Source organism: Mus pahari, chromosome 14 (genome assembly GCF_900095145.1).
Source record: "Mus pahari chromosome 14, PAHARI_EIJ_v1.1, whole genome shotgun sequence".
NCBI lineage: Eukaryota > Metazoa > Chordata > Mammalia > Rodentia > Muridae > Mus > Mus pahari.
In genome coordinates, this window is record NC_034603.1 from 39,466,042 (window position 1) to 39,478,911 (window position 12,870).

At 42.4% G+C, this 12,870-nt stretch overlaps 1 long non-coding RNA gene across 1 annotated transcript; it reads right to left on the reverse strand.

The window, feature by feature from the left end:
• Positions 1-287: 287 nt before the first annotated feature.
• On the reverse strand, positions 288-11,640 carry LOC110331103. Its single transcript, XR_002380995.1, has 3 exons — positions 11,559-11,640; positions 2,597-4,012; positions 288-2,550 (listed from the first exon to the last, which is right to left on the reverse strand). It is a non-coding gene; the product is annotated as an uncharacterized LOC110331103 (long non-coding RNA).
• Between the last annotated feature and the right edge of the window lie 1,230 nt (positions 11,641-12,870).

A 12,870-nucleotide genomic window follows, 5' to 3' on the forward strand; every position in this document is an offset into this window, starting at 1 on the left:
GCTATTATTTGAATCTGGAATGTGTGCTCCCTCTGTGTAGCAAAGGCATGGTCGGCAGCATGGAATATTAGAAGTTAGTGACTCCTTTAAGAGTGTGGAGTCTTGTATGAGGCCTCTGTGTCATCAGGGGAGTGCTATCAAAGAAGATTATGGGACCTCTGCCTCTTCCTGTTCCTATCCTTTTCTTTTGCTTCTTTATCTCAAACGCCCCAGCAATCTATATTGTCTGTATTCTTTCAGACAAACTATGTCTGAAACAGCTATGGGATGAGACTTCAAAAACTGTAGCCAAAATAAACCTTTATTATTTTTTTTTTTAAATTACCTCAAGTATTTTTACACTCACAGAAACCTGACTAATACACTGATTTAAGACTTTAATTCTTGGAATTTAAAAAACCAGAAAATAACTGATACACAGGTTAGAGAAGAGAACGTGCCCCACATCACAAAGGTGGAACCAAGAGCTGTCTTTCTGGCCATCAGTCCAAACTACCTATCACCACTAGGTTAAGTCCAGTGCTCACAGTAACCAGTGATGTATGTCCTTTCCTCACTTCTGTCTCTATCCTAGGGGCTCAGAGAACATTCTTTGGTGGCCTGGTCAGTATAGCCAGGGGTAGTCACATTCCAACAGAGAATCCTCTTCTATAAAATTCTACCTAATCATAGGTAAGGCTACATGTTCTTGGGTGTGGAGAGCAGAAAAATCCAAATCAAACAGTTCTAATTCTTGATCTCAGTATTACTGAGGTGATAAAGCATTTGTAAAGAAGCACTTTGTCTGTGGTAGCCCTTAAGACTCAGGAAGGAAGCCCTGGTCTCTGAAGGAACATCCAGATAATCACACTGGCAGTCAGAGGAGAGCTGAAGTTAGGTACTGCTGGTACCTTTGAGCATTAGGTTCCCTAAGGGGCCTACACTTGCTTTTCAGTCTATATAGAAATCTAAACCAAATGTTTTTCCTTGGATATTTTTTCCTATAGGGTCCACTGAGACAGGATGACATTTAGCCATAGCTGAAGAGACCCAATAGGACTGAGGTGATACTCACAGACAGGTGTGAACTATGGGGTCTCTTCGGGGTCTCTGTGCTGATCCATCATTCTGCATCCTTCTCTGGTTCCATGAGTCCACTTCCATGGTCTTGGCTGGGACAACTTGCATGTAAAACTTGACTGTATGTAACCATTTGCTTGTCAAGTGATCTGACATCATTTCAAAAGCAAATCTTGTCTCTCATGGAAGCTGGGTCTTCTGGAAATAGAAAAATAAACTTTGTCTCCTTGGAACCTTTGCTTATACCTCATGAAAACCATCTGCTCTGCATCCCCCAATATTATCACAGACCTCAACCTACAGTGCCAATAATAGCAATAAGACAAAGCCGACTGCCTGGAGTGCTGACCAGGTGCCAGGCAAGTGCTTTGTGTATCCGACCATCTAATCCTCTTAATAACTCCATTATGGAGATATTAGTATGTTATCCTACCTCACAGATGAGGATCTGAGATGTGAACAGACTAAGATGACTGGATAATAAATGGTGAAGACTGGATTGGAATCCATTGATATTGATCAGAATCCCCTAACCTAAACCAAAGACAGACATACAAATAGACAGATGGAATAGATATACAAAGAGATATGTAGGATGACAAGTACTGACTAATGATGTAACAACACACCTCAGATCACCTGCTGTCCCAGCTTGCTCTCTGTCGCTATGATAAACATGGAGCATCAGAACATGTTCCATAGATGAAGCTGTGTTAGATTTCCAAGGGTCATGAGAAAACTCCAAGAAAACAGGACAAGAAATTGTGATCTTGGTTTCTTCAAGACACAGAGTTGCTCTTGGAATGTGTTTTTGTGCTTCTCCTGGGCATAAGGAATTGGAGTAAGCTTACTTCAGCTGTTACATTCATATGCCTCTGTGGAAAGACATGTTTTTGCTCCATGTGGCTTGACCTTGTGATTGAACACCTTACTCGGGTGACCTCTCTTAATCCTCAGAGTATAAATTATCAGATGCTCTGAATAAAGTTGGCTACTACATGAGACTTTAGTTTGTCTCGTGTTTAGGCCCCACCAGCTAGCAAAGTAAACAGAGAAGTAGAAGATTCTTTTCCCTTATACATCCCAATCACAACCCATCACTCAGGGAAGTCCAAGCAGGAATTCAAGGCAGGAACCTGAAGGCAGGGATTGATGCAGAGGCCGGCCATGGAGGGGAGCTGCTTACTGGCTCTCCGTTGTCTCTGGCTTGCTCAGCCTGCTTTCTTATACAACCTAGGATCGATTGCCCAGGGGTAGCACTGCTCACTGTGGCCCGGGCCCTCTCACCTCAATCATTAGTCTAGAAAACGCCCTACAGAACTGTCTACAGGCCAATCTGTTGGAGGCAGCTTCTCAGTTGCGGTTCTTTCTTCCCAGGTGACTGTAGTGTGTGTCAAAATGACAAAAAAACGAACCAGTACGCCTATGATGAGTTGATGCTCCCACAACCACATTGTGAATTAGAGCTAGCTTCATCAGTTTAAAGTGCATCTATTCCCTTGACTGGTGGGAATCTGGACTTAGCAGCACAGTGCACACTATTCCCTTGACTGGTGAGAATCTGGACTTAACAGCACAGTGCGCACTAGTATGCCTGTTGCTTTCCCTGGTGGTGTGGCTCACTACTACCAGTCAGCATCTTGAGAAATATCCAGACTGGAAATATTGCTAGGCTGGAAAAATTCCAAAATTCAAACTAAAACATGGCTTCTAGTAGCAAACATTCCTTTTGCAACACAGCAAAGAAGAAAATTACCCAGTTAAACCATCCTGAGCCAGGGGCTATTGTTCTATACGCCAGCTCAGTGAGCTCATGTAGCAGTCTCGTTTGCTTAAAAGAACCTCTTGTGTCTCAAAGAAGAGAGTTGCTTTTTCCAAATTTGCATGGTTGAAAGTGGGGGTCACAGCCCAGTGTCTCATAGGAGATGCTATAGCCAGGCTCTTCCATGACCTTGAGACTGCCTTTGAGGCAGCTCAGCCAGCTCAGGTCTGAGGACACCACTCATGGCCCTGACCAGACTCTGCCTGCTTTGAAAATTGCTTCAAAGCCACTGCCAGGCCACCTGCTCTCCAGGATGGCTTTCAAACTAGTGCCGTCTTCCCACGAGTCCAAATGGCAGGGCTGAGCAGCAGAGCTGATTAGCTTCCGAGAGCACACTTTATGCTGCCTCTTCTCCTTGTTTGAACTACAAAAGGGAATTTTCTGGTCTGAATAGCAGCTTCAACTTTCTGTCTTATTCTGTAAGAAGAGAAAGCACTCAGAAAGAGGAACGATGCTGTCAGCACTTTTTTTTTTTTTCAGTTTTCAAATGAGTTTTCCAAAGCTGGTGGCTTCTTTCGGTGGTCAGTGTTGCTGGGGGGGGGGGTGTCCAGGAGTTGTAAGAGTTGGGTCAGATCAGCTAGCAGTGGACAAACACTTTGGGAGAAAGGGCATCTAAAGGACGATTTTGTGTTTTGTTAGAGGAATGATTTATGGGACCAGGATGTCTGAGTCCTGTCAGCATTTCAATGCAAGGTAAGTTAATGTCAAGGTGAAACTCTCTTAAAACTAATGCTTGGTTGGTAGAAACACTGTATAAAAGGTGAACCTGGGAAGCCACACTGGAGTCGTCCTTGGAGATGTCAGGGAGAGACAGAAAGATCACTGGGGTAGTCAACTCCCTCTCTGAAGAGTGCCAAGGTTGAAGAGGGTGAGTAAACTTTTGCCATGGGTAAGAGGAAACATTCTGGGGATTATGGATCACACATTGTCTCTTGCAATGCCAGGCTCTGCCTTTCTGGCCCAAGAGTAGGTATGGAAGACATATAGATGAGTGAGCCTGGCTGGACCTTGATATAAATGTCCAAGGGACTGCTGGTATACTGGATTGGCAGCAGCATACAGTTAGCAGCTTTCAGGGGGCCAGAAGAGGTGGGAGAACCAGGGTATCCGAGGAGGGTGGCCTCTCCTTAGCTTATTTGTAAGGTAGAGAGAGGAAGAAAGGGGGGAGAAAGGAAGAAAGAAAGGAAAAGGAGGTGGAAGGATCAAGGGAGGAAGAGATGGGAGGGAGGGATGGAGGCAGGGTGAAGAGAGAGAGAGAGATTAAAATTCTCTATGACCCTTCATAACCAAATGACAACCCACTTTTCAGGTGTCTAATTACTTCTTGGGTGTCTATTCCATCACAAGAGCCTTCAAGGTATGAGGGACCAGTTGTTCAGGGTTCCTGTTATGGATGGAAACCCCAAGCCCATCTCTAACCCCCACCCAGGGATTCCTGGTGGGATCTGGATCTCCTTGTCGCTTTGTTCTACTTTCAGCCCTGGCTCTCTTTCTTCCTCTTCTTCTATCCAGTCAGAACCCGCCTGGATCACAGCTCCTATTCTCCAGTTTCTGCAGAATATTGTTCACTGGAGACCACTTGATGTGGTAGGATTTGCTGGGAATTGGGTTGAAAAGTCCCTTGGCCATTCTTGAGGGACTTCTTCCTGATTAGCATCCTCTCTTGTCTGAATCCTTCCTCTATGAAATGACAGTGTTTTGTGGTGTAGCAGACAGGGTGGTAATGCTTCTAATACAATGTCAAGTGAACATTCTGTGAGGGGAGAGAGAGAGAGCCAGGACCAGTGTGCACTCGTGGGAGAGGCTAAGGGGTACAGCAGTACAGAGAACGCCGGGATGACCCGAGAAGAGGCCATGTGAGGAGGCTGCTGACATGAGAGGTGATTTTCAGCGGGTGGAAAAGAGGAAGGACAGTCAGGGCACAGGGGAGAACTTAGAAAATGCTAATAAGGCCTCCAGGAGCGAGTCCATCTTCATACATCGATTTCATTGGCCTGTTTATTAAACTCATCTTTTCTTTTCAAAAGGAAAAGCTATAATTAGTTTCCTAATCTTTATTTTCTTGGGCTATTGAAGTATTTTGAATCAATATTCTTGAGATACTCATTTCCTTGAAGTGCCAGAAACAATGAAATAAGAAATGTTTTTATATAAAAATTCAATTACGAATATTAAAATGTTCCATGTAACTAGATCTGTAAGTTGATGATAAGCATTTTCTGAGTAAAAAGTCTGGCTGTTAAGATTGGCAAAAACAACTCTTTGGATACATTTGCAAAGGAGCAGTTTCACAGAGCAGCATTGCCGTGATGGACATGAGTGGGAGCCTCCTCTGGTTCCAGTTTCCTCTAAGTGGAGGTGGTGACTTCTGTCTGGGAACCCACATGACTCTGGAGGAAAGTGACTATACTACCAGCCTGCTGGGACACTTGACCTGTGTAGATTTGTCCATTCCTCCACACCTCAGGTCACAGCTCACCTTGAGTGTCTAGTCAGACCTGGCACAGCCAGAGCAAGAGGTTCTTCTGGGGTTCTTGAGAGAGGCATCCTCTCTTCTGAGTGGGCACTGTGTGAATGAGAGAGCAGCCTACTCAGTTACTGTGGCCCAGAAATAAGCTAGCCTGAGGACAAAATAGAGCCAAGAACTTGGTGGAGAAAACAAAGCGAGGGCTCTGAGCCATCCAGAACAATTGGATCACATTGTGCCTAAAGCCTGCCACCTCCGGAATTTTCCTTTATTGTTAAAGCCAAGTTGCGTTAGATTTCCATCCTAGCTGACATGTTTCTTGAAAACACCCTCAATCTGAATTCAATTTTTATGGCAACCTGTGAGGACCGGCGCTCAAAAGTGCAGGACCTCAGTCGATGGCACCTAGGGTGTCCTGGTTAGTAGTAGTCTGGGTGTTTCCCATGTATCCAGAATGTGCGTGCAAAGAGAACTCGGCTGTGCAGAGGAGTCAAAGGCTTGGGGAGGTTGTGCATCTGCTGTGTTGAGAATTTGTAGCAAAAGCTCCAAGAGGAGGCACGGCTGTAGTGCTTTTATTGGATCTCAAGTCTCATCCAGACGACTTCCCTGCTGGGCTGTGTTAGGCAGGGACTGGGAGGGAGCACATTGGACCGGCTTCCTAAAGCTCAACCTGGTTAATGAGGGGTGCAGAGTTGAGGAAATCAACTCCTCAAGGGCCCACGGAAGGCAGCAAATCGTTTTCTTCTCATTAAAAGTAGTATATGAGCATCGTAGACGGTGTAGAAAAGTATAGACCAGAAAAGCAGCAGTCATTTGAATTCCTTCACTCAGGTGTTCTCTGTTGGTATCTGTGCATCCTCACACACTCCAAATGTATAATTTTCTGTCAGGGCCATTTTCCCTCAAAAATAGTATCTTTGTAGTCAGTTCCGTGGTTGCATAATGTTTTGCTGTTGGGTTTTCTTTGCATAACTACTTCTCTTTTGTTGAATATTCAAGCAATTTGTCAGTTGTTTTTCTTTTGTTTAAAGGAGATTGCTTGTTAGGCTCCGAGCAAAAATGAGGAAAAAGGTAGAGATTCTGTGTACAAATGCATGCGGTTTAGAGCCATCTTCTTGGTCGCCTGTCTCTGAGGTTGGCTTCTCTCCAGGCCAGCTGAGTGGGCTTGTCCTCTCATCCACACAAAAAGGAGAAATGAAGCCTTGTCCCAAGAGCTGCTACAGGGATGCCACTGCTCTGATTCAGCCAACCCTGGCCAGGTTCTCACCTTGAGCTTCCACCTGAAGGATGGAGGTCCTGTCTACCCACGATAAGCATCCCAGAATGACAGGCAATAGAGTCAGCTTTCCTGGACCTGTAGGCATCCCCACATCCCTGGATCCCTAGATAGAAATCACTTGTCCTATCTGAATGGAAAAGTTTTAATAATTATGGATCTGTTGTGTCTCCAATTTATAACAGGGTTCACTCTACTCACTCTGAGTTTAGCAGATTTACACATGTCCATCATCATAGAATTATGAGGTAGTGCCATTATCCTCAACATCCTTCCCTCTACCCTGACCCCTGGTAGCTGCTAATCTTTTGACCACCCCATAATATTGCCTTTTACAGAATGTCATACACTTGACATTATATAATAAACTTACAGGCTTTTCCATACCAGTTTATTCTAGTTAGTGATACAAATTTAAGTTTTTCCTGTGTCTTCTCATGGCTTGATAGCACATTACTTTCATTGTTGGATAATATTTCATTGCTTAGATTTATCATAGCTTACTTATCCATTCACCAACTGATGGACATCTTCGTTAGTTCCAACTTTGGGCAATTTTGAATAAAAATTATAAAAAACACTCATGTTCAGGTTTTTTAAAATGTAAACGTAAGTTTTCAGTCGCTTTGAGTAACTATTAAAGAATGAAGTTTCACTTTTCTGAGCTGAGTTCCAAGGTAGCCATACCTTACTGGGTTCCCATCAGCAGGGACTAGGAACACCTGGGGCCCTAAGATCCTGTCATCATTTGACATGATCAGTGTTTGAGACCCTTTTATTTCCTTGAGGTACATTTTGCAGATCAGAAATTAAAGTTTTTGTCACATCATACTTATCAACTCTTTTCTTGTAATTTTCTCTGGTGTGTTGTAACATGTCATCACGGAACTGAAAGCCATCTAGATTATTTAATTTTCTCTTATACTGTTTTCTAAGACTTTTATTTTCAGTTTGAAGTTTTACATTTATGTCCATGGACCCATCTTGGAGATCATTTTTCTGAAAAGAAATGGTAAATTCGTCCCCTTCCTTCCTTCCTTCCTTCCTTCCTTCCTTCCTTCCTTCCTTCCTTCCTTCCTTCCTTCCTTCCTTCCTTCCTTCCTTCCTTCCTTCCTTCCTTCCTNCCTNCCTNCCTCCCTCCCTCCCTCCCTGCCTGCCTTCCTTTCTTCCTTCCTGGCTTTCTTTCTTTTTTTCCTTTCTTTCTTTTTCTTTCTCTCTTTCTTTCTTCCTTCCTTCCTTCCTTTCTTTCTTTCTTTCTTTCTTTCTTTCTTTCTTTCTTTCTTTCTTTCTTTCTTTCCTTTCTTTAATTTCTCTCTTTCCTTTTTGCTTGTGGATGTCTAGTTGTTACAGTACATTTGCTGAAAAGACCATCTTTATGCCATTGGATTATCTATGCCCCTTGCAAAGACCATGTGCTGGTTAGCTGGTTAGCTGGTTAGTTCTTCCTGTCAATTTGCCATAAATTTCTCACATGGGAAGAGGGAACCTCAACTGAGGAGTTTGGTCCCACCGGTTTTGCTATGGAAATGTCTCTGAGACTTTGTTGTTTGTTTTGGGATTTTCATTTGTTTTGTTTCTTTTTGTCGTTGCTTGCTTGCTTGCTAGTCAGGGTTTCTCTGCATAACAGCCCTGGTTGTCTTGGAACTGCTTTGTAGGCCAGGCTGGCCTAGAATTGCAGAGGTCAGCCTGTCTCTGTCTCCATGAGACACGTTTTTTTTTTTTTTTCTTAATTTGATAGTTGATGTGGGAGGATCCAGCCCATCATAGGCAGGTCCATCCTCAGGTAGGGGACCAGTGTTATGTAAGAAAGCTAGCTGGCAAGTCAGAAAGCTGCATCCTCCGTCACCTTTGCTTCAGTTCCTGCCTTCGGGCTCCTGCCTTGAGTTCCCGCTCTGACTCCCTTCAGGATGGATGGCAACCCGGAAGCTGAGATAAATCCTTTCCTCTGGAGTTTGCTTTTTGTCCTGTTTTTGTCCCAGTGACAGAGAATCAACAAGAACAGATCACTTCATTAGGTTACGTGGGCTTATTTCTGGTATCTTCATTCCTTTCTATTGATTCACTGATTTACTCCTTCACAAATACTGTGACTCTCTGTTACATCTCAGAGAATATTAAATCTCCAGGTCTGTTCTTTCTTCAGTATCCTCTGGGATATCCTGGACCACTGGTCTCCTTATATTAATTTAGACTTTCTTTATTGATACCCACATAATAAATTGTCATGAGTTTGGTTGAGCGGATTGAAGCTGTACAACAGGTTGAGAAGACCAACATCTCAACACTGAATTTTCTATTCATGAACAGTGTCTATCTCCCCACTTGATTCTTTAATTTCTCGCAGGGATTTATAGTTTTCTTCACAGAGACTTTACATTGTTTTATTACATTTAAATTGAAGTGGTTTTGAGTATGCTTATATAAACAGCATTGTGGGGTTTTCTATTTTAAATTTACCTGTTCACACTTCACTTGAATAGGAAATTAATTGCCTTTTGGGTACTAACACTTAACCTTCTAGGCCTGCTATATGAATTAGTTTCAAGAGGTTTTAAACATATTTTTAGAATTTCTAAATAGGCGATCAAATATCTCTGCAGACAAAGACAGCTTCGTGCCTACTTTCACCCTCTGCATACTTTTCATTTCTATTTTATATTTTGACTCATTAGTCTGCTCTTCAGTTTCATCACAAGAAGAGCAGCAAAAAGAGGCCAGCTTGGCTTGCTCGAGGTCCTAGTGGCAAAGTGTTGACTTTCTCTGCGTTACGTTGTGAGTTATCCGCAGATTCTTATAGGGGGTGTTACTGAGTTAATGAGACTCTTATCCACTTCCAGTTGGCTAAGACTTTTTTGTTTCATTTTGCTTTGACATTTGGGTTAGCGAAGAGTTTGCTAGGGACCTTGTAAGCACTTCTTGATATAACTGTGGCACGTGGAGGCTAGAGCTTGACGCTGGGTGTCCTCCTCTATCACTTCCCACGTGCGTTTTGGTGCAGCATCTCTTCACTGAACCTGAAGTTAACCAGTTCACCGAAATTGCCTAACCAGTGACACCCCAGGATTTGCCTGTCTCTGTTCTCCCAGTACAGGATTATAGGCACACATGGTCAAGCTTTCATGATTGAACAGCAAATACTTTACCTCTGAGCAATCTTTCCAGCCCACAACGTTTTTTTAATAAAATTTATCTAGTTACTTCATAACATTTAAATTTTATTTCATTTTTATTAGTGTATGCATGTACATGTACCATACCGCATATGTCGAAGTCAAAAATAAAACCCCATCTTTCAGGACTTGGTTCTTCCTTTCCACAGTGGATTCTGGTGGTCAAACCCGTGTCATCAGGCCTTCCAAGTAAGCATCTTGAATCCAGGAGCCGTCTGTCTGCCCTGGATCAGTTTGCTAATGTTGATCTGCTAGTATGACCCAGTTTTGAGTCAGTGCTTCAAGGATACTACTTAGTAGCTTTCTTCTCTCACAACCTCTTTGAATGGTTTCTGCATTAGGGTGATGGGGGCTAACTGATGAGGAAACTGGGAAGTAGTCTCTGCTTGGATCTTCTCAAAGAGTCTACAGACGATTGATTTTCGTCACCTCCTTTAATGTCTGGAAGAGCCACTAGCAACCGAGCCCAAGGCTGATACTTGCTGTATTATTTATTGGCTCGCTTTCTGTAATGAGCACGGGCCTGTTCAGGTCGTCCCTTTCTGTGTGAGTTTTGACAGATTGTGGCTTTTGGCTAGAGGTTTTCTTTCACTGAGGCAGTCACACTGCAGGCACAGAGACTCTCATACATGATTCCCATGAGATAGAGTTCCCCTCTTTCCTTATGAAGTGACCACTGTGTCTTCTCCCCTTTTTTCCCCCCTTAGCCTGGAAAAAGATTTACTGATTTTATTAAATAAAAAGCTTTTGGTTTTTATTGATTTCTTCTATCGATTTTCTGTTTTTAATTTCATTGATCTCTGTACCAAATTCATTATTTCTTCTTTTATCTTACTTTGGTAGTCCTTTTCTAGTCTCCTATGGTGAAAGGTTAAGGAATTGGTCTAAGACCCGTGTTCTTACCTAATACATGCACACAATAATATGCATTTGCCTCTAAGCACTGCTCTTTCTGTACCTCACAAACTTCAACAAGCTGTGCATTTATTTAAAGTCTTTAAAACTTTTTCTCGAGTGATTATCTAGGACCGATATTATCGCTTGCTCAGGTGGGGTAGGGATTCCAGAATCCTTCTCTTATTGCTTCTGACTTCCTTTCCACCATGCTATGCAAACAGAAAATCAATGATTTCTGTTCTTTGAGGTGCTAAGTCTCTCAGGACATGGTCTGCCTTGGGGAACATCCCACTTCCAAAATTAGCCTACCAGAATCATGCCCTCTGTTTCTATTGGATGGATATGTCTATAAATGCCTCATACATCTGATAGATTGACAGTCCTGTTGCGTTCAGCTGTGTTCTTACAGATTTTCTGTCCTGATTGTGTGCCATTTCTGGTAGAGGGTACTGAAAACTCCAGCAATAGTAGTGGATTTATCTGCTTCCACTTACAATTCTATTAGATTTGGCTATATGTGTTTTTATTCTTTGTTGTTACCCGTAAGCTCACTAAGGATTGTTGAATCCTTTATCCCTATATAAAGGCCCTTTTAAACCCAACACTTTTTTTTTTTTCAAATCAGTTCTGCCTGGTTTTACATAGCTTCCCCTACTCTTTGTTGCCTTTCTCTGGGATGGTCTGTCTTTCTCCATTTATTTTTAATGTATATATCTATATATTCAAATGTAGATTTCTAAAATATTTTTATTAGTTGAGATTTTGTACAATGTGTTGTGAACATATTTACCCTTTCCAACTCCTCTCACATCCACCCCCACCTTCTTATCCACTCAATTTTATGTTCTTAAAACATTAAGTACTCACCAAGACCAATTTGTGATGCTCAAATATTCTTGGATATGTGGCCTTCTACTAGAGTGCAGTCAACTACCAGCCCCAGGCATTGCTATGGAAGAGGAGACGGAATGGGCATAAAAGCCAGAGATGGCGGTTGAATACAAGGGCACAGTGTTTTCCAGGCACACTGGGAAGGTTGCACACACGCTCACAGTGGCTGTGACAAGATGCACACAATCTGTACAAGCTTAAGCCAGACCAAATCCCAGCATCAAATCCCAGCATCGAGAGGAACTGGGCATGAAGTCCTACCCCTTACCAAGGAACCCTTAAAATTTCTAGAGTTAGTTCTCTACGAGTGTAGCTCCTGGAAAGGAAAGCAGGATTCTTCTAGACAATGGAGAGACTTGTCTTTTGATATTCTCTGACTGCACTGGCTGGTCTTGTGTGTAAACTTAGCACAAGCTGGAATTATCAGAGAAAGGAGCCTCCCTTAAAGAAATGCCTCCATGAGATCCAGCTGTAAGGCATTCTTTTAATTAGTGATCAAGTATGGGAAGGCCCCTTGTGGGTGGGACCATCCCTGGGCTGGTAGTCCTGGGATCTATAAGAAAGCAAGCTGAGCGAGCCAGGGAAACAAGCCAGTAAGAAATATCCCTCCATGGCTTCTGCATCAGCTCCTGCTTCCTGACCTGTTTGAGTTCCAGTCTTGACTTCCTTTGGTGATGAACAGCAGTGTGGAAGTGTAAGCTGAATAAACCCTTTCCTCCCCAACTGCTTCTTGGTCATGATGTTTGTGCAGGAATAGATCCCCTGACTAAGACAGTGGCAAACTGTCTTTCAGTTACTGCCTTCAGACACTGATATTCAAAATGGTTATGGATAAAGCTGGGTTCATATCCAACTCACTTGTGACCATTTTCTATTTGTTGCCTCAGTTTTTGTTCCACTTTAAAATATTTCCACTCTTTCTGCCTTTTATAATTTTTTGCATTTTATATAATTCTACTTCTTTTCTCTTACCATAGCACTTATGTTTTTTTAAAACACTATCTTACAGCTTCTCAGAATATGTACTCTACATGTATAACTAATCTGTGCACTCTCAGACAGTGCTACACAACATCACAGGCAGTGCTGGTGCCTGAAAACAACAAAGTGCTCCAGATTTCTCCAGCTTACTATTTATGTCATCATTGTCATACTTTTGTTTATATATTTACCTAATCATATGTATGTATATATACATAGTTATATATGTATATATATAATGTTTCCTCTGTTTGAGATAATCACATATATGTATATATACATAGTTTTATATATATATATATATATA